This window comes from Prionailurus viverrinus, chromosome A1 (assembly GCF_022837055.1).
Source record: "Prionailurus viverrinus isolate Anna chromosome A1, UM_Priviv_1.0, whole genome shotgun sequence".
Classification (NCBI taxonomy): domain Eukaryota; kingdom Metazoa; phylum Chordata; class Mammalia; order Carnivora; family Felidae; genus Prionailurus; species Prionailurus viverrinus.
The window spans coordinates 76181754-76185731 of NC_062561.1; the positions used below are offsets into that span (position 1 = coordinate 76181754).

Sequence of the window (3978 nt, forward strand, 5' to 3'; positions counted from 1 at the left end):
TTATATAATGCGTGACCTTTTGTGCCTGACCTTTTCCCACTAGAATGCCCTTGGAAGGATGTAAGGGTATAAATAACAATATTTTGGAGGTTTTCCCATGTAGCCGCATGTATCACTATTGCATTTCCTTTTATGGCTAAATGATAGTCCATTGTATGTATACAACAGTTTGCTTATCCATTCATTTGCTTTTGGACATTTAGGTTATTTCGACCTTTTGGCTATTGTGACTGGTGCTGCTACAAGTACGTGTGTATATGTACTTATTCAAGTTCATGTTTTCAATCCTTTTGTGTATACACTTGGGAATGGAATTGCTGCTTTATAAGATAAATTCTACGTGTCACTTTTTTTACTGTGTCATTTTCCTTTCCACTGTGGATTTTTGGAATTCTTTAGATATTTTACATAGAAGTTCTTTGTCAAACAAGCTGCAAATATATTTTCTCACCTCTGGCTTCATTCTGTCTTCTGATACATACAGACTTTGGGTTCTCAACGAGTCCAGTTCTTTTTTTTTTTTTTTTTTTTTTTTTTTTGCTGTAACATGGGTCATACTATATGTGTGACAGGTGGCTTGAGGAAAAAAGCCCTTTACAAAATCTGTTGTACTGCAAGCCATAATGGAATGAGTTACCAGGATGCTGTGTAAAGCGGTTTCAAGTTTCCTGATCCAGAAGTGTCATAAGTGGAAAGGAAATGACGATGGTTTTTACTTTCGTTACATGGGACACTAGCAGCTGTGGTGGTTTCCTTTTCAAGACAATTTTTTTTTTTAGTTTTATACCTTTATTTGACAATCAGAGCAGCTACGTCTCACCCACAGTAACTGCCTGTAGGTTTTTGAAACTGGTGACAGGTACATAGGTGACCAATGCATACAGCTCATTTGGTGAATCTGCCTCCTCGTTACATTTTCTGGACAATCACACCTGGATATGGTCTGGAACGTTCCTTGTCCCATTGGCCCAGACAGCTTTGTTGGGCCTGGCATCATTGTGCACATCTGGAGCTCCCATATTCTCAAAGGCAGATTTCCAGATTTATGTGTCTGAGGGGAACGTTTCTTGAAAGCCACTCCTTGGATGTCTTTGAGAATGCTGATGGTGTCTCCTTTGGTCACTATCTCGTGGATGGCAGGATGGCCCTTCTTCTTCCCACCTTTCTTTGCGAGAGCCATTCTGCCAGGCCCTGATTGGAAAGCTTTCCTAAGCATGGTTTGGGGCACTACTCTATCAAGCTCGATTTCAGGCCTTGCCCTCTAATACCCCTCCCCAACTCTGTGAGTTATCTAACTACTTTCTTAAAAACCATCCCAGTATAATCCAGATAAACCTGTATTTCCTGCAACAAGAACTTTGACTAACACACCAAATCTGGATTTCACATTTTTTTTTTATTCCCAACTTGACAGGTCCATTATCTGATGTTGGATTACTTTTTATATTTCTGATTATTGAGAGAGCCATCTTTTAATATTTTGTTGGCCTATTTTATTTACTGTTTTGTGAATTTTATACCCTTTGTCCATGTTTGAAAAGGATTTCTTCACAGTTTTCAAAAAAGGGTGGAAATATATCAGGTACCCATCTGCCTCCTTCTACCAGTTAATGTGTTCATTCTTGTGACCATCACCCATTTAACCAGAGCCACAAGCAGTACAGGAACAGGGAAAGGACTGGTCTGGTTATTTTTTGCCTACCCTTAGGACTTAGGAGAAACGTAATTGGAATGGCCTTCTCTGAGGTAGTGCTCCCTCATTACCATATCTAACCTAAGTATTCCCTTGTTTTTCTCTATTGTAGCATCTTCTCAGAACCAGCTACATAGTTTTCAGGGTCCAGTGCCAAGGGGGAATACGGAGCCCCTTGTTGGAAAATCATTTACAACTTCGAAGATGCCAGCAGAGCTGGGCCTTCTAAACAATGGACCCTGAACAACCACACAGGCTGTGCACTGACCAAGCTGGCCCCGCCTCCTCTTCACAGTATTTTCCGGAACTTGGCATTGTGATTATCATTATAATAACTGACCGTAACTTTCTTGTTACGTTTGTTTGATTTCTAGAAGACTCCAAGATCCATGACGACGAGCACCATGTGTTCCACTTCTCCTTTCGCGTCAGCATCCAGCCCGATACTCGATGCAGGAAGTTGAAGACTCAGTTCTAGTTGATTAAACGAATAACCAAAAGAATGGACAGACCAACTGATCTTTATGTTATAATTTCAACATTCCAGTTGTAATTAAAACTATAGAGAGAAAACCAAACAATTCTGTGTAGCAACGAGGAAAACCCTACCACTCTTGCTTAATGGGAAACTCCCTCACCCTCCATGGTGGTTCTAGGGGTCTCATCCAGAATGAGGCCACAGAAGACTCAGGTTTTGCACCTGATGTGCATTTAGACCCACAGCATTTTACCCAATCAAGGTTAGCAGTCTGGGATAATAGGGAGGAACAGCTGATGAAGGGCTCTTAACCAGATTTTGACTTGATTCATTTCAGTTTACTTCCTGATATTCAAGACCCCCCTCCCCAGTCATTAGTCCGTGCATATTGTATACATAACTTACACTCATAGACTCTATCGGTCCACAGAACATCAGCAAGTAGAGAAGGTGTACAACATAGAATTGGTGTGCATCCCCTTTCATGACACTACTATAGGTATGGTTTGCTCAGAATCTCTCATCATAAAAAAATAATGTTTAATTATTCAAATTAAGACACTTGCGACAAAACAACATTTTTCACATTCACATCAGGTCTTTCTCGTAATTTCCTTGGCTATAATACGAAAGATCACTTTATCTTGAGTAACTTTTTTTTCAAATTACAACATCTTCTTGATTAGAAAAATTTTAAAGCATTGATGATACGCTATGTTTACTATCTATCTGACGCAGTTACGCTAACTCCTGTGCAAAATAATCACTCAGCTCTGCCCTCATTATATTTATCCACTGTAATACTTGTCATATGATGGTTTCTTTATAACTATTCTCCTAAAATTGCTCAGAAACCTCAAAGCCCTTTTCCATCGGGCCTTATCATTTTATCTCATCTGTAACTTCCAAAATCTATCCTCACGTATTTCTTTTTTTCCCCAACTTCTCAAATTCTGCCTTTCCCTGAATTGATCTGCACCAGAGAAATGAAAGAGGTCTGCAGTCTTATTGTTCATTCAGACAAATATGAAGACAAGAGTAGACAAAATTCAGACTGTATACATCACTCTTTTTTTGCATCTCAAGCCTTTTGTGATTTTTTTTCTATTCCGGTGAAGTTAATATGCCTCTGAAACTACTTAATTGGGCACATGATACGCTTTTATATGGTACAAATAGCATTTTTTAAACTGCTCAGAGACTTTATGTTTAATTAATCTTTTGCAGCTAAACAAAGTACAAAATTTCCCAACATAAATACATATTTGATGGCAAGAAAGGGAGTAGATAAAAGTAAGATCACACAATTACTGAAAAATCGCACCCACATATAAGGGAAAATAAGCAATTGTCTTCATTTACCAATATTAGTATCTCCTTGGTGTCTGCCCTAAAAAGTAAAGAACAGCTAGCATGCAACATGGAACCTTTTATTTACACAAGGCAAACACAGCACATCCTCGTGCTCCTTCTATTCCACTCTTAACTTGGCTTCATAGAAAAATCTTACCACTAAGGGAAAGATCACCACACTGTGTTTCCCTCTGGGGAACAAGTTGATAACTAACCACAGACATTTTTGAAAGCCAGGCTTCCGGATTCACAAACTGCCTCTTACCTGCCAAATATAGTTGATTTCTACCAGTCTAGGCAGGTGATGGAGTCCAATTTCGGTGCCGTTCCTTTCCAAGGCAATGGGAAATAGGGGAAGAGAGCAGCTCTCTCCCTTCTTTGCTAATTGGAATGAAAATGAAGGCTTCCTTTCTCCATTTCAAATGACACCACGTTCAGCCTGCTGAATAAGTCC

General features: G+C 39.3%; 1 pseudogene; it reads right to left on the bottom strand.

Moving 5' to 3' along the window:
- Positions 1-809: 809 nt before the first annotated feature.
- LOC125163753 (60S ribosomal protein L31-like) lies at positions 810-1180 on the bottom strand (annotated as a pseudogene).
- Between the last annotated feature and the right edge of the window lie 2798 nt (positions 1181-3978).